This window comes from Muntiacus reevesi, chromosome 1 (assembly GCF_963930625.1).
Source record: "Muntiacus reevesi chromosome 1, mMunRee1.1, whole genome shotgun sequence".
In the NCBI taxonomy this organism is placed as follows: Eukaryota; Metazoa; Chordata; class Mammalia; order Artiodactyla; family Cervidae; genus Muntiacus; species Muntiacus reevesi.
In genome coordinates, this window is record NC_089249.1 from 90,108,712 (window position 1) to 90,127,581 (window position 18,870).

An 18,870-nucleotide genomic window follows, 5' to 3' on the forward strand; every position below is an offset into this window, starting at 1 on the left:
CTTTGGCTCTGCAAAATATCTTATTGAGAGAATAAAGAGACAAGCTACAGACTGGGAGGAAATATTTGCAAACCACAAACTTAACAAAAGACTAGTATCTAGAATATGTAAAAAACTCTGAAAACTCAATAGTAATAAAGCAAATCAAACCCATCTGAAAATGGACAGAAGATGTATACAGATATTTCAGTGATGAAAATGTGCAGATGGCAAGCAAAGTTGCTCAACATCATTAGTCATTAGGAAAATGCAAATTAAAACCACAGTGAAATGTCACTAACTTTACACCTATCAGAATGACTAAAATAAAAAATAGTGACAACATCAGATGATGGCAGGGATGTGGAGAAATTGGATCACTCATACATTGCTGGTGAATGTGTGAACTGGCACAGTCACTCTGGAAAAAAAGTTTGGCAGTTTCTTAAACTAAGCATGTGGCTACCATCATGCAACCCAGGAACTGTACTCTGGGCGTTTACTACACAGAAATGGAAATTTGTTTTCATGTGATATCTAGGTACAAATCTTTATAGAAGTTTTGTTTGTATATTACAAAAACTGGAAACAATTCAGATACCTTTCAAAATGTGCCATGTTCACACCATGGATTACTACTTGGCAAAAAAAAAAAAAAAAAGCAAGAGTTACTGATGTAACTGAGAACAAATTTCTTAATTATATATTGAGAACAAATTTAAAGATGAGACTGAGTAAAATGGAGACACTAACAAATCTTTTAAAGGAAGCATTTTCCATCATGAATTTTGTTAAGACAACTTCCTGTAAGTGCTATTAAGCATCCCAAAATTTTCCATCACTTTTTTTTTATTTTATTAAAAGCATTTTATAAGAATTAAGCACATAAATATTTAATAAATATTTGATTTGGCAATTTGTTTTTGTTTGTTTTTGTTTTCTTTTTTCTGATTATAGCTGCTGCTAATTTTTTGGTGCTTTCCTGTTGGTGTTAAGTTTATAGAGGTAGATTTTGTCTGACAAATTTGATTTTTCCATTAGTTTTTCCCTATTAACAAACCTTATTCTACAAAGTGTTAGCCAATGTCTGTTTTGTGGTGGTGGTTTAGTCACTAAGTTATGTCCGACTCTTGCAACCCCATGGACAGAGTAGCCTGGCAGGCGATAGTCCATGGGATTCTCCAAGCTAGAATACCAGAGGGGGTTGCCATTTCCTTCTCCAGGTGATCTTCCCAACCCAGGAATTGAACCCGGGTATCTGCACTGTAGGCAGATTATTTACCAACTGAGCTACAAGGGAAGTCCATTGTCCGTTTTAGCCTCAGACATAGTAAGGACTTAATAAATATTAGCCACTATTATTATGTATTTGCCCAGGAGTGTCCAGGAGTCTCCAGTGGAGGCATAGGTCCGTAGTGACCTGCTGCAGGGTTGGAAGCAGTGAGTGTAGCAGTACATGCATGGGATCTTTTGTCACAATTATCTTCATTACCTCCACCATAGTTTGGCCCCAGGTATAGCAGGGAGGGAACATGGCTCCACCCATCAACAGAAAATAGGATTAAATATTTACTGAGCATGGCTCCACCCATTAGAACAAGACCCAATTTCCCCCTCAGTCTATCTCTCCCATCAGGAAGCTTCCATAAGCCTCTTATCCTTCTCCATCAGAGGGCAGACAGACTGAAAACCACAATCACAGAAAACTAATCAACCTGATCACATGGACCAAAGCCTTATCTAACTCAACAAAACTATAAGCCATGCCACCTTGGGTGTAGGGCCACCCAAGACAGACGGGTCATGTGGAGAGTTCTGACAAAATGTGGTCCACTGGAGAAGGGAATGGCAAACCACTTCAGTATTCTTGCCTTGAGAACCCCATGAAAAGTATGAAAAGGCAAAATGATAGGACAGTGAAAGATGAACTCCCCAGGTCAGTAGGTGCCCAATATGCTACTGGAGATAGTGGAGAAATAGCTCCAGAAAGAATGAAGAGACGGAGCCAAAGCAAAAAAAACACCCAGTTGTGGATGAGACTGGTGATAGAAGCAATGTATGATGCTGTAAAGAGCAATATTGCATAGGAACCTGGAATGTTAGGTCCATGAATCAAGGCAAATTGGAAGCGGTCAAACAGGAGATGGCAAGAGTGAACATCAACATTTTAGGAATCAGCAAACTAAAATGGATTGGACAGGGTGAATTGAACTAAGATGACCGTTGTATTTACTACTGTGGATAAGAATCATTTAGAAGAAATGGAGTAGCCATCATAGTCAACAAAAGAATCCAAAATGCGGTACTTGGATGCAATCTCAAAAATGACAGAATGATCTCTGTTCTTTTCCAAGTCTATGCCCCAACCAGTAACACTGAAGAAGCTGAAGTTGAATGGCTCTGTGAAGAACTACAAGACCTTCTAGAACTAACACCCAAAAAAGATGCCCTTTTCATTATAGGGGACTGTAATGCAAAAGTAGGAAGTCAAGAAACACCTGGAGTAACAGGCAAATTTGGCCTTGGAGTACAGAATGAAGCAGGGCAAAGGCTAATAGAATTTTCCCAAGAGAACACACCTGTCAAAATGAACAACACCCTCTTCCAAAAACACAAGAGAAAACTCTACACATGGACATCACCAGATGGTCAATACCAAAATCAGATTGATTATATTCTTCATAGCTGAAGATGGAGAAGCTCTCTACAGGTAGCAAAAACAAGACTGGGAGCTGACTCTGGCTCAAATCACTAACTCCTTATTGGCAAATTCAGACTTAAATTGAAGAAAGTAGGGAAAACCGCTAGACTGTTCACGTATGACCTAAATCAAACCCCTTACGATTATACAGTGGAAGTGAGAAATAGATTTAAGGGAGTAGATCTGATAGACAGACTGCCTGATGAACTATGGACGGAGGTTCGTGACATTGTACAGGGGACAGGGATCAAGGCAATCCCCCTGGAAAAGAAATGCAAAAAGGCAAAATGGCTGTCTGAGGAGGCCTTACAAATAGCTGTGAAATGAAGAGAAACTAAAAGCAAAGGAGAAAAGGAAAGATATTCCCATTTGAATGCAGAATTCCCAAGAATAGCAAGGAGAGATAAGAAAGCTTTCCTCAGTGATCAGTGCAAAGAAATAGAGGAAAACAATAGAATTGGACCAACTAGAGATCTCTTCAAAGAAATTAGAGATATCAAGGGAACATTTCACACCAAGATGGACTCAATAAAGGACAGAAATGGTATGGACCTAACAGAAGCAGAAGATATTAAGAAGAGGTGGCAGCAATACACAGAAGAACTATACAAAAAAGATCTTCACAACCCAGATAATCATGATGGTATGATCAATCATCTAGAGCCAGACATCCTGGAATGCGAAGTCAACTGGGCCTTAGGAAGTATCACTACAAACAAAGCTGGTAGAGGTGATGGAATTCCAGTTGAGCTATTTCAAATCCTGAAAGGTGATGCTGTGAAAGTGCTGTTCTCAATATGTCAGCAAATTTGAAAAACTCAGCAGTGGCCACAGGACTGGAAAAGGTCAGTTTTCATCCCAATTCCAAAGAAAGGCAATGCCAAAGAATGCCCAAACTACCACACAATTGCACTCATGTCACACTCTAGTAAAGTAATGCTCAAAATTCTCCAAGCCAGGCTTCAGCAATACATGAACCATGAACTTCCAGATGTATAAGCTGGGTTTAGAAAAGACAGAGGAACCAGAGATCAAATTACCAACATTCATTGGATTATCGAAAAAGCAAGAGAGTTCCAGAAAAATATCTACTTCTGTTTTATTGACTATGCCAAAGTCTTTGACTATGTGGATCACCACAAACTGTGGAAAATTCTGAAAGAGATGGGAATACCAGACCACCTTATCTGCCTCCTGAGAAATCTGTATGCAGGTCAGGAAGCAACAGTTAGAACTGGACATGGAACAACAGACTGGTTCCAAATAGGAAAAGGAGTACCTCAAGGCTGTATATTGTCACCCTGCTTATTTAACTTATATGCAGAGTACATCATGAGAAACACTGGGCTGGATTTTAACTTATATGCAGAGTACATTATGAGAAACTCTGGGCTGGAAGAAGCACAAGCTGGAATCAAGATTGCTGGGAGAAGTATCAATAACCTCAGATATGCAGATGACACCACCCTTTGGCAGAAAGTGAAGAGGAACTAAAAAGTCTCTTGATGAAAGTGAAAGAGGAGAGCAAAAATGTTGGCTTAAAGCTCAACATTCAGAAAACTAAGATCATGGCATCTGGTTTGATCACTTCATGGGAAATAGATGGGAAACAGTTGAAACAGTGGCTGACTTTATTTTTCTGGGCTCCAAAATCACTGCAGATAGTGACTGCAGCCATGGAATTAAAAGACACTTGCTTCTTGGAAGAAAAGTTATGACCAATCTAGACAGCATATTAAAAAGCACATTACTTTGCCAACAAATGTCCATCTAACCAAGGCTCTTGTTTTTCCAGTGGTCATGTATGGATGTGAGAGTTGGACCATAAAGATAGCAGAGCACCAAAGAATTGATGCTTTTGAACTGTGATGTTAGAGAATAGTCTTGAGAGTCCCTTGGACTGCAAGGAGATCCAACCAGTCCATCCTAAAGGAGATCAGTCCTGGGTGTTCATTGGAAGGACTAATGCTGAAGCTGAAACTCCAATACTTTGGCCACCTGATGCGAAGAGCTGACTCATTGGAAAAGACCCTAATGCTGGGAAAGATTGAAGGCAGGAGGAGAAGGGGACGACAGACGATGAGATGGTTGGATGGCATCACTGACTCAATGGACATGAATTTGAGTAAAGTCTGGTTGTTGGTGATGAACAGGGAGGCCTGGCGTGCTGCAGTCCATGGGTTGCAAAGTGTTGGACACGACTGAGTGACTGAACTGAATTGATTATGCATTTTAACAGTAATCTTTGCAAATTTGTTTTGCAATATAATACGTTCCATAAAATTTTAACGTGCCCAATTCAGTGGTTTTGAGTATGCTCACAAGGTTTTACAACCATCACGACCTAATTCCAGAATATTTTGTCATTCCCTCCAAAAATGTCCATGTCTATTAACAGTCATTCTCCATTTCCCTCTCCCTCCAGTCCTTGGGAACCACTAGAAACTCTAAATACTCTTCAGACAGAATACAATGTCTTTAATACAGCCTCTCAAGTGGCCCACAGGGGAAACTGCAGTTTTTGGATTAGGGACAAGGTGAGGGACAGCTGGAGGATGAGTGCTCTGCTTGCTGGAAGGACACCCTCACTAGTGCTCTTCAGTGCGCTTATCAGCTTTGGCCACAGCTTCTTCAATGGGTCACACCATATAGAGGCCCATTCTGGGAGATGGTCGTGTTCATCTGCCAAAATCTGCTGGTATCCTCTGATGATCTCCTTTGAGGTACCAGTTACCACATACGACAGGTAAAGACCTCTGCCACCTGGAATGACTGAGACAAGAAAAGCTGTATTTTCAATGCACAGGACACAGTTAACTTTTTTTCAGAAATTTCATCCATACCCAAGATGGCAATGATGTCCTGAAGGGATTTGTAGTCCTGTAAATGGTAGCCCACTCCCGTATTCTTGCCTGGAGAATTCCATGTTCAGAGGAGCCTGGCAAGCTGTGGTTCATGGGGTCTCAAAGAGTTGGACACAACTGAATGACTAACACACACAGGATCATTTGCATGGAAACAATTCATAGGAGAATCATTGGAACAGTTGGGGATAATGTAAAGTGCTTGCCACACTACCTGGAATATGTTGAGGTTTCAATAAATACTACCTATTATCATAATTGGGTTTCCCCAGTGACTCAGAAGTAAAGAATCCACCTGTAATGTGGGAGATGCAGGTTTGATCCCTGGGTCAGGGAGATCTCCTGGAGTAGGAAATAGCAAACTACTCCAGTATTCTTGCCTGGGAAATCCCATGGACAGGGGAGCCTAGGGGGCTACAGTCCTCGGGGTCACAAAAGAGTCAGACATGACTTAGCATCTAAGCAGCAATAACAACAGGCTCTTTTGCACCTCAGAGGCAACATCATAATGCTCATTGTCAACAATGGGACCCATGATGCAAGAGGTGGAGTCCAGAGAATCCATAGATGGATAGATGCCCAGCTCAGCAATAACATGGGACAGCACAGTGGTACATATCCACATGGGCAAAAGTAGTGGCAGGGACAGGGCCAGTCAAGTCATCAGCAGGCGTGTAGATAGCCTTAGAGGTGTGATAGAGCCCTTTTGGGTGGTGATTATTCTTTCCTTCGTGGTACACATGTCAGTGGCCAGGGTAGGTTGATAACCCACTGCAGAAGGGCTTCTGCCCAATAAAGCCAATACCTCTGAGCCAGCCTGGGTGAAACAAAAGATGTTATCAATAAGCAACAATACATCTTGACCTTCTTGACCTCTGAAGTATTCAGCTACGTCAACATAGTCAGAGTTGCCCAAACTCGAGCACCAGACAGTTCATTCATTTGATCATATATCAGTGCTACCTTAGAGATAGAATTTTTTAAGTTGATATCACCAGACTCAATCATTTCATGGTATAAGTCATTATCCTCTTGCATCCTCTCACCAACACCAGCAAACACAGAGTACCCACCACAGGCTTAACAGCATTGTTGATTAACTCTACAATCAGTACTGTCTTGCCAATTCCAGCACCAGTAAAGTGCTCAATTTTGCCACCTTTGACATAGGGAGCCAGCAGATCCACAATCTTAATACCAGCAACCAGAATTTCCTGCTCAAAATTCATCTCCATTAATTAAGGAGCTTCAGCACGAATAGCAATGAATTGTTTGGTTTTGATAGGACCCCTCTCATCAAAGGTTCTCCAGTGACATTCACAAATCTACCCAAGGTCTCAGGGCCAACAGGAATTTTGACTGATGCACCAGAATCCAGGACATTCTGGCCTCTAACTATGCTTTCCATACCATCCATGGCAATGGTCCTTATTGTTCTCTCACTCAAAGACTGGGCCATCTCCAAAACCAACTTGTTTTCCCTGCCCTGCACTTCCAGGGCATTTAGGATGGGTGGTAGCTCCTCACCAAATTGGACATCTCCCACTGCACCAATGATAGCCACCATGTGTCCAGTGGTGGAACATGGCTTTGGCAACGGAGGCGTTTGATCAGCATAGTCTCTGACAGCCTGGAGCACTACTGAGGTGACCCTCAGAAAGAGTTGGGCTTGTAGTAGCGGTGCTGAAGGGCTGCATCCCCACAAGGACCCTGAGGCCCAGGTAGCAGCCCCACAACCCATGAGTCCCAGCATAGTGGTGCCTGGGTGAAGACTACTTATCTATTAATTTCTATCTCTATGAATTTCGCTAGTCTAGACATTTCAGGTAAGTGAAGTCACATAATATGTAGACTTTTGTGTCTGACTTTTTTCACTTAGTATGTTTTCAAGGCCCATCCATATTACAGCATGTATCAATGCTTCATTATTTATGACTGAATAATCCAGAACTATGGTGTTGGAGAAGACTCTTGAGAGTCCCTTGGACAGCAAGGAGATGCAACCAGTCCATCCTAAAGGAGATAAGTCCTGGGTGTTCATTGGAAGGACTGATGCTGAAGCTGAAACTCCAATATTTTGGCCACTTCATGTGAAGAGTTGACTCATTGGAAAAGACCTGATGCTGGGAGGAATTGGGGGCAGGAGGAGAAGGGAACGACAGAGGATGAGATGACTGGATGGCATCACTGACTCAATGGGCATGAGTTTGAGTAAACTCCAGGAGTTTGTGATGGACAGGGAGGCGTGCTGCGATTCATGGGGTCGCAAAGAGTCGGACACGACTGAGTGACTGAATTGAACTGACTGAACTGACTGATGGCTATACTGCTTTGTATATCCACTGTATGGATGTATCATTTTGTTTATTCATTCATCAACTGATAGATGTTTGCAGCTTCTACTTTTGGTCTATTATTATTATGCCACTATGAACATTTGTGTATAAGTTTTTGTGTTGACATATTTTCAGTTCTCCTAGATATTTGCCTCTAAATGATATTCCTACTTTCTCCACTTACTGGTCAATGCTTGTTATTATCTTTTTGTTATTGTCTTTTTGAGTGTAACCATCCTAGTGCATACAAAATTGTATCTCATTGTGGTTTTGATTTTCATTTATCTAATGACTAATGATGTTGGACATCTTTTCATGAGCTTATTGCCCATTTGCACATCTCTTCCAGAGTAGTTTCTATTCAAATTAATTTTTTATTGGATTATTTGTCTTTTATCCTTGAATTATGTATTGTTTTCAGACACTGAATACTAATCTCTTAGCAGATATATGATTTGCAAGTATTTTCTCTAATCCTCTGAGTTGTCTTTTACTTTCTTGATGGCATCCTTTGAAGTATGAAAATTTTAAATTTTGATGAAATCCAATGTTTTTGTGTATGTTTATGCTTTGGTAATCCTAAAAAATGATTATATAATCCAAATCACAAAAACTTACACCTATGCTTTCTTTTATTGTTTTAGCTCGTACATTGAGGTCTATAATCCATTTCCACTTAATTCTGTATATGCTTTAAGGTAAGGGGTTCAACTTCATTCATTCCAGGTGAATATCTAATTGTCTTAGCACCCTTTGTGGAAGATAATTCTTTACACATTGAATTGTTTGGGCACCCTTGTTCTTTGACATAAAGGTAAGAGTTTATTTCTCTCCCATCAGTTTTATTCCATTGATCAGTATGTCTTTCATTATGCCAAAATCACACTGTCATGATTACTGTAGATCTATAGAAAGTCTTCAGATCAGGACGTATGAGTCTTCTAACTGTTTTCTTTTTAAAGATTGTTTTGGCTATTTTGGATCCCTTGATTTCCATATGAATTTAGGAACAGCTTGTTAATTTCTGAAAAAAAAAAAAAAAAAAGGCAGCTGAGATTTTAATAGAATATGTCACATCTGTAAATCAGTTTGGGGGAGTATTGCTCTCTTAACAACCTTAAATCTTTTGATCCATGAACATGGGATTGACCTGTTTATTTAGGCCTTTAATTTCTTTCAATAATGTTTTGTATTTTCCACTTTACAAATCTTCGACTTTTTCTATTTCTCTGCAAACAAATGAAAGACTGATGGAATTAATTTTTAGTTAACACATGAGAAGATTTTTTCATATTTGTAAGATAGAATGAGTGAGGCAAGAAGGACAGATGCAGGGGGAGTGAGGCTAGAGCTATTATGGGGAATCTCAAGTTCAGTACTTGGGTGACTGGCAATGTCAAGGTAAAGTGAGGCTATTTCAGTGCCACAAAGGCAGAGTGCAAACTTTAGGCTGAAAGTATCCAGCTCTGACAGTAAGAGACGGAGTGAGGCCAAGAAGGCCTTTTATACACTTCAAATATCCCTATGGTTCGTCCTTTCAACAGTAATCTCTCAGGGGAATGTTAATATTTCCATGAACTTCTGTGTTCTGTAATCACCTGAATTCTGTCACTAATAATATGGGATGGGAATGTTTCCTCCAGTTCTTCATGACCTGCCAAGCTGCAAAAGGCCAATGATGCCAAAAGTCCTCATTTAATCAGCAAATACCAGTCCAGGAATGGCCCGCCTTTCACTTCAGCGTGCTCTGGCGAAAGCAAGGAAGACAGGAGTGACTGGGGAAAAAATAGCAGCAGGGACTCACTTGAGTCTGAAACTGAGTTGTGGGGAAAAAAAAAAAAAAAGAAGAGAGAGAAATCCCCTTGGAAAGAAGGAAAGAATCCACATAAAAGATTTTATTGCTTATGACAAACTCCTGTGGCTCACATAAATTTTTCTAGAAAGCATGCTCATATGATAAATGTGCAATACATATGTGTGTGTATACACACAGATACACACACACACATACAACCTGACATATTGACTGTGTGTGTTAGTTGCTTAGTCATGTCTGACTTTGCAACCCCATAGACCGCAACCCACCAGGCCCCTTCATCCATGGGATTCCCCAGGCAAGAACACTGGCGTGGGCTGCCATTTCCTTCTCCAAAAGAAACCATTGAAAGAAAGAAAGTAAAGTCGCTCAGTTGTGTCCGACTCTTTGCAAGCCCATGGACTGTAGCCCACCAGGATCCTCCATCCATGGAATTTTCCAGGCAAGAGTACTGGAGTGGGTTGCCATTGACTAGGCTGCATTTATAGTGTGCTCCCAAGAAGAAAATGTTTACTTTAGTCTAAACATCTTTAAATGCAAATGGAAAAACAATTTCAGGAATCAGTTTTTCTGAAGTGGACTCTCAGTCCCTCCCTATTTCATTCAGGATAATTCTACCATCATAAACTAGAGCAGATATAGATATTTATATTTAATGTAATTTACAGATGTTTTACTTCTCAGCCTACCAGGATCTTTTTGCTACCACTCTTAAGGACTGGAGCTTCATAAGATACTCAAGATATTTTATATTTATTACATCATTTATCTTCCCAGTGTTCCTGGGAATAAATAAAAATGAGAGCAGACAAAGTAAGAAGCAGGTTTAGTCTCCGCATAATACAGATGAGAAAACAGACTTGCAGAAGGAAATGGACTTTCATTCATTCATCAGTTATTTATTGAGAGCCATTAGGCTCTGCCTCTAGATGTGACAGTTACAGTAAACTGTCTAGATCCCTCTTCTCCTGAATTTTAGTCTTATGGATTGCTGTTTTCAATAGCAAATCTGATCGTGTGGCATCTCTGTTTAAGTTATTTTGGGGGGTTTCCACAGATTTTAGAATAAAGACTAAAACTCTCATCCTTGCTTGCAGTGTTTACAGGGGCCTACCTCATATCGACTAATCTAATCTAATGTCTGCCTGCATACCAACTACAAACCCACTACAGCTTAAATGTTTTTATTTTTTGAGAGAATATGTTTATTTTGTTTTAGTTTTAGTTTTTATTAAAGTTTAAAGTATTTACTTCAAAGAATTGATATTTTAATAGTGTTGTTATAAAGAATAGCAGTCCCCTTTTTTCCCAGACTCATTCACTTTTAAGTCTTCAGTCAATTCTTTTGATATTTATATCCTTATCTCTCAATAGCATCTGAGTATTGCTACTTCTCCACTTTTCCGTGTTAAGCACTGTCTGTTGACTTCATACTGAGGGATACAAGGCTTTAATTTTACCCCCATGCCTAACTCCATATACATTTTGTTCCCACCACTACAGGCTATCAGGAGTTCTCATTCTAAATCCAGATTTTATAATCAAAAGCAGACTTTATGTGCTCTAAATTACAGCATAATGTTGTATTTATTTGTTCCTGGTTCAGACATATCTGAATAGAAGGCTCAGTTCAGGAAGCAGGAGGCCGGGAAGGGGAAGGAAAATGAAAGACTATAACCAGTTTAATGGATTTTTTCACTAGAAGGAATCTTAGGGACCATTTCTTCCTCTCTTTTAACTTCAGAAATAATGTTACCTAGGTTCATGGTCACGTGGTGAGTGGATGACAGAGGACCAGCAGATGATTCTCCTCACTCTGTTTCTAGTGCTCTTCGATACCTGCCATGCTGTAAACAAACTTATTGTTGGCTGTGCTGGGTCTTCATTGCGGCTCGAGCTTTTCTCTACTTGTGGCGAGCTGGCTACTCTGCAGTTGCAGTGCACAGGCTTTTTATTGCAATGGCTTCTCTTTATTGCAGAGCATGGGCTCTAGGGCGTGCAGGCTTCAGGAGTTAGGATGTGTGGGCTCAGTATTTGCAGCTCCCAGGCTCTAGAGCACAGACCCCATATTTGTGGGGCATGAGCTTAGTTGCTCCACAGCATGTGGGATCTTCCTGGACCAGGGATCAACCTTGCGTCTCCTGCATTGGTAAGCAGATTCTATAGCTCTGAGCCACCAGGAAAGCCCTATAACTAAACTTTTAATGAAGATGAATTTAGGACTGGTCTTGGAGTATCAGGAAATTTATGCTGTTTGCTTGTGTGTGCTTAGTCGTGTCCAACTCTTTGCAACCCCATGGACTGTAGCCCACCAGGCTCCTCTGTCTGTCTGCCTAACAGTCAATAAATGCTTTTGTTTCATTTCAGATATTAGACCCTGCTCTCAACTGGGAACCTGGGGCCTCTGTATACCTCACAGGAGCTGCCAAAGGCTGCTGAACCTCTGGTTTGCTCTTTTCTTCAGTTTTATTCTTCCCCAGAAAAAGAATAAAATTAGTTTCAGAAATGTTGGGAGAGGACATTGTATATTTAGCACTATGGGAAAAATCATGGCAACTTGAGCTCATCTTTCATTCATCACTCTGAGAATATTCAGTTTAGGGGGAAGAGATAACTAAACACCTGCATATCTTTATAACCCGTCCTATAATGAAATCAGAAAACAAACCTGTTGGCAAGAAAATGCATCTTTAGGGGTGACTGCTCATCTCTTCCTGCACCTCTAGATCAAGTGTTAGCATCACTATGTTTGAGATTCTGCTATATCCTGTCTCCTTAAACACCATTGGACTCAAAATTTTCCACTCTCACTATTGTTTCAAATACTTTCTCAATAAAGGGTGATGAAGAAGAAAGATGGGATTAAAGGGAGTACTGAGAGGGGGGAATGAGACTGGAAATATCAGATTTGCATCTGAATGGTCAGGCCACTCAAGATGGCTGCTCTCTTTCTCTCTGTACATCCACTGCTTGACCAGCTCCTGCTTCGTTAACATCCTACTCACCTGTCTGACCTTCCCTCATAATCACAGAGTCTAATCAGTACTTGCCCTCAGACCCAGCAAGTGATGGTTCTAATCTTTAGATCAGAACCATCTCCACTATGATAGCAGCAAAGGGCATCTTCCTCTGTGGGCTTCCCTGGTAACAGACTGTCAACCTGACTGTCAATCCCACTTATAACTGAAAACATGCACACACCACCCTCCCTATCCCCCCATACCTACCCCACCATGGAGCAAAGCCTGATGCTATGTCTTGCCTGCCATTGGCCACACACAGTGGGATGTTGTTCCAGGACCTTGCTTCATATGTATAAGATCACCCCACCCATTAAACATTGATGTCTCTGTCACTGACTCCAGGCTCTTTCTTTGGTCTTGAGGATAAGAAAGTATAGGGCTTTCAGGCTTGTGGGATATAGCCCAACAGCTCCCAGATTATCTTAGACCTTTCACTAGTCACTTAGTAAATGCTATTCAATTGAATAATGTTAATAGTCTTAGAAGGTAATAACCATTATTCTGCTTCATAGATGAGGAAGTGGAGGCTCAAAGAGGTTAAATTGTCCACGTTGCACAGCTGTGTTACTCAAGTAGACTTCAGTCAAGCTTTCCTTGGCTCATAGCCTATCTTTTTTTTTTTTTTTTTGCTTTATTAACTATGGTGGTGGTAGTTTAGTCACTAAGTCCTATCTGACTCTTGTGACCGTCCATGGGATTTCCCAGGCAAGAATACTGGAGAGGCTTGCCATTTCCTTCTCTAGAGGATATTCCCAACCCAGGGATCAAATCCAGGTCTCCTGCATTGCAGGCAAATTCTTTACCACTGAGCCACTAGGGAAGCTCTTTATTGATTATACAGGGCTGCTAAACAAATTACCACCCACTCAGTTGGGTTAAAGCAACAAACATTTATTATCTCAAAAGTTCTATGAGTCAAGAATCTGGGTGCAGCTAGACTGGGTGATTTTGACTCAGAGTCTCTCCCAAGGCTGCAGTCAAGGTTTGGACTGGGGACTGCCAGTATATCCAGGCTCACTCATGTGGCTGTTGGTAGGTCTCATGTTCTCGTTGGCTGTTGGCAAGAGACATACATTTTTGCCATGGGGACTTCCGCACAAGGGCAGCTCACAACATAGCAGCTGGCTCCTCCAGGGTGAGTAACCTTGAGTGAGAGAGAACACTGGAGACTGAAACCACTGTCTTTTTACAACTTATTTTTTTTTTAAATATTATTTTATTAGTTGGAGGCCAATCACTTCACAACAACTTATCTTGAGATAACATGCCATCACTTCTGTGTTCTTGTCTGTAGAAATGAGTCAGTAAGTCCAACCAATGATGCTGTGAAAATACTGTACTCAATATGCCAGTAAATTTGGAAAACTCAGCAGTAGTCACAGCACTGGAAAAGGTCAGTTTTCACTCCAATTCCAAAGAAAGGCAATGCCAAAGAATGCTCAAACTACCACACAATTGCACTCACCTCACACACTAGCAAAGCAATGCTCAAAATTCTCCAAGCCAGGCTTCAACAATATGTGAACCATGAACTTCCAGATGTTCAAGCTGGTTTTAGAAAAGGCAGAGGAACCAGAGATCAAATTGCCAACATTTGCTGGATTATCAAAAAAGCAAGAGAGTTCCAGAAAACATCTACTTCTGCTTTATTGACTATGCCAAAGCCTTTGACTGTGTGGATTACAATAAACTGTGGAAAATTCTTCAAGCAATGGGAATACCAGACCACCTGACCTGCATTTTGAGAAACCTGTATGCAGGTTAAGAGGCAACAGTTAGAACTGGACATGGAATAACAGACTGGTTCCAAATAGGAAAAGGAGAATGCCAAGGCTGTATATTGTTACCCTGCTTATTTAACTTATATGCAGAGTATATCATGAGAAATGCTGGGGTGGATGAAACACAAGCTGGAATCAAGATTGCCGGGAGAAATATCAATAGCTTCAGATATGCAGATGACACCACCCTTATGGCAGAAAATGAAGAATACTTAAAGAACCTCTTGATGAAAATGAAAGAGAAGACTGAAAAAGGTTGCTTAAAGCTCAACATTCAGAAAACTGAGGTCATGGCATCCAGTCCCATCACTTCATAGCAAATAGATGGGGAAATAATGGAAACAGTGACAGACTTTATTTTTGGGGGCTCCAAAATCACTGCAGATGTGACTACAGCCATGGAATTAAAAGATGTTTACTCCTTGGAAGAAAGGCTGTGACCAACTTAGACAGCATATTAAAAAGCAGAGATATTACTTTGCCAACAAAGGTCCATCTAGTCAAGGCTATGGTGTTTCCAGTAGTCATGTATGGATATGAGAGTTGGACCATAAAGAAAGCTGAGCACCAAAGAATTGATGCTTTTCAACTGTGGTGTTGGAGAAGACTCTTGAGAGTCCCTTGGACTGCAAGATCCAACCAGTCCATCCTAAAGGAAATCAGTCCTGAATATTCATTGGAAGGACTGTTACTGAAGCTGAAACTCCAATACTTTGGCCACCTGATGTGAGGAGCTGACTCATTTGAAAAGATCCTGGTGCTGGGAAAGATTGAGGGTGGGAGGAGAAGGGGACGACAGACGATGAGATGGTTGGATGACATCACCGACTCAATGGACATGAATTTGAGTAAAGTCTGGGAGTTGGTGATGGACAGGGAAGCCTGGTGTGCTGCAGTCCATGGGGTCGCAAAGAGTCAGACACGACTGAGTGACTGAACTGATACTCAAGTAGAGGGAGTTATACAAAGACATGAACACCACGAAGTAGAGGTTGTTGGGCATCCAGTAGAAAACATCTTTCTGAGCTTGTTTTTAAGTCCTAAGATATTCTTTGCTTTACAAAAATTACTTATATTTAAACTTCTCCTTAAGTAAAACAAAACATTCTATCTGTGTTTACCATCTCGCATGAACTTCTCTTTATTGTAAATTTTTAGGAAAGAATTTGAGAGAAGTTACATGCAACTTTAAAACAGGAAGTTCAAAGATTGAAAGATGTAGTTCTGTTTGTATGTGTGTATGTATGTGGATATATGTGCGTAGACATATATATATAAAACAATATTAAATTGTTCTTTTCATGCTGGTTGCAATTTTTAAAATATAAGAATAAAATAAAGAGAGTTACAAATAACAGCGTCACTGGCACAATGACCATTACTTTTACACAATTATCATTTTGCAAAGATTTCTATAATGTGCAATGTGGATAAGAACCAAAAGAAATAACTTTGTGGGTCCCTGATCCATGCTATGTGAGCATCTGTTCCCTCCTAAGTAATATCTAATTACTGTTCAGAATTAGCTAAGAATGCTTACTGACTACATACTAGGGAGAGTCCAGTCCTTCATTCTGGTGAGCAGTTGGTAAAGTTTCTTTTTTTGATTCCTGAAATACCTGAAGCTCCAAGGCCCTAATGGGGAAAGACAGGATGGATAGACAGCAGGTCATTTGAACAGGCCCTAGGGTCCCAGAGACCTCATTTCAAGTCTCCTCTTCTGCTGGAGGTTCCTGGGCTAACGGTCTTGTCTAAAACAATACCCACCCAGCTGAGAGGGCAACAGTGAGAAGAGGTAATGCAGTCAGGTGGTTTAGGCTCCATGTGCTCAGTCTTTGTCTGAAAGCCGGACTGGGTTCATCTCCTGGCTCTACCACTTAACTATGGAAAAGCCTTTAACCTCTCTGCTCTGCTTCACCATCTGAACAGTGGCCATATGATGGCACCTACAGCATTGTACTGTTGGGAGAATTATGTGCATTAATATGTGCAAAGCTCTTGGAATACTGGCATTTTGGAAGTGTCAAGCCAAGGACAAGCCAAGGACAAATGAAGTCATATGTGTAAAAGCCCTATCCCAGCACCTGGCATGAGGTAAGAAAATTAACAAATTATTCTCAATTTTTAAACATTTAATTTCTTCATCTATAATATGGGGGTATTAATGCCTATCTTATAGAGTTCTATTTTTTCTGGGTAGTAGAAATTTTAAAAAGTTTTTTTATTGAAGTATAATTTACAGTGTTATGTTAATTTCAGGTATGCAGCACAATGATTCTTTTCCCATATAGGTTATTACATAATACCGAGTATAGTTCACTGTGCTATACCGTAGGTCCTCGTGTGATTATCTATTTTATACACAGTAGTGTGTATATGTTACACCCAAATGCCTGACTTACCACCACCCCCTTCCACATTTCCCCTTTGGTAACCATAGCTTATTTTTCTATATCTGTGAGTCTGTTTCTATTCTGTAAATAAATTAATTTGTATCATTTTTTTAGATTCCACATGAAAGTGATAGCATATGATATTTGCCTTTGTCTGGCTTATTTCACTTAGTATGATAATCTCTAGGTCCATCCATGTAGCTATAAATGGCATTATTTCATTCTTTTTTATAGCTTAGTATAGAGTTCTCTTATAGAGTTCTTATGAACATAAAATTATATGTGTGTGTGTGTGTGTGTGTGTGTGTGTGTGTGTATGAAAGTCACTCTGTCATGTGTGACTCTTTGTGACCCAGAACTATAACCTGCCTAGCTCCCCTGTGCATGGGATTCTCCAGGCAAGAATCCTGGAGTGAGTTTCCATTTCCTTCTCTAGGGGATATTCCCAACCAGGGATCAAACCTGGGTCTTCTGCATAGGCAGATGGATTCTTTACCATCTGAGCCACAAGGTAAACCATATATATGGGTCATATATATATTTGTGTGTATACATGTGTGTATATATATATATATATGTATGTATAGCATCTAATGGTTTGTGATCCAAAGAAAGACTTAGTGAAAATGAAAGTCACTCAGTCATGTCTGATTCTTTGTGACCCCATATACTATATACTCCATGGGATTCTTCAGGCCAGAATACTGGAGTGGGTAGCATATTCCTTCTCCAGGGGATCTTCCCAACCCAGGGATCGAACCCATGTCTCCCGTATTGCAGGCAGATTCTTTACCAATTGAGATATCAGGGAAGCCCCAAGGACTTAGGAAATGGTAGCTATTATTATTAGGAATATTCACAAACAATTACAGAGCTGCCAATACGTGGGAGTTGGGGATGTCAAATAATTCAGTGCAAAACCTCTCTCAAGCCAGGAGGTAAATCTCTCGACTCTAAGGGGTGTTGTGCTCCGAGACGACTAAAAGATTTCCTTTTAGCTTGGGTAGCGCTTTCTGGAGTTCCTTTGGGGCAGCATACATATAGGGAATTGTAAGTCTGAGAATGGTTTCTTCTGGTTTCTGCTTGGTATTTTAATTGACATATTAAGTTTCTTATCTACATCTCTTTTGTGTTTTTAATAATATCCTTTTGTGGTTGCAGACTGAGTGCAGAAAGAATGTATTAGAAGGAGCTAGTAGAGATAAATGCCATCCACACGCTGAGAGCTTGGAGCTCTGGGATCATTGGGTTCCAGACAGAGGGACTGGCTGTCAACCCTGTGAGCTGTTTCCGGAGGGCCCAGTTCATGGTGTGATGAGAAGGGAAGGCTGGGGGGCACCCAAAGAAAGCTCTGCTGAAATTCTTTTGTCTGCTTTCTCAAGGACTACCACTGTGCCTTAACTCCTCTCTTGAGAACCCCGCTCAAGAACACTTGATGTCTCGAACCTCTCTTTCCAGACAGAGAGGGATATTTCGTAGGTAGCACCAGCTTGGGTAGAAAAGAATGCATTTCTCAAAAATATAACCCTGTCTATGACCCTGCTAATGATAACCACAAACCAAGGGGAAAGAAAAGCATTTTAAAGCTAGTTCTGGGAAGCAGATCGCCCCCTGACCTCCTCCCCAGAGCCAGAGCTCTGAGTATCAGACTGAAGGCAAACATACCACAAACAAGACAGTGGGAGACACCGCTTCATGACTAATTGGCTTTAAGAACACAGAATAAAGGAAAAATATATAAACAAGTCTTGAGCTTTGAAAATAAATACTACTAAGGACCATGGATTGCTCATATAATTTCGTTTTTATTAGAAATACCAAACTCCGTGACCATCTCTATCTCACCCTAATGTAGAGTTCATTAGGGGTGTATCATCTCTAATGATAATCTTCAACTATATTAGAAATTTTATTTGTTTTTCTGGTCCCTCTTTCATTTCCTCTTACCTGAAAGCTTCATAGAAGAAGTCTCGTCAG

General features: G+C 40.5%; 1 pseudogene; it reads right to left on the minus strand.

Moving 5' to 3' along the window:
- Positions 1–5,268: 5,268 nt before the first annotated feature.
- On the minus strand, positions 5,269–7,297 carry LOC136162714 (ATP synthase subunit beta, mitochondrial-like; annotated as a pseudogene).
- Between the last annotated feature and the right edge of the window lie 11,573 nt (positions 7,298–18,870).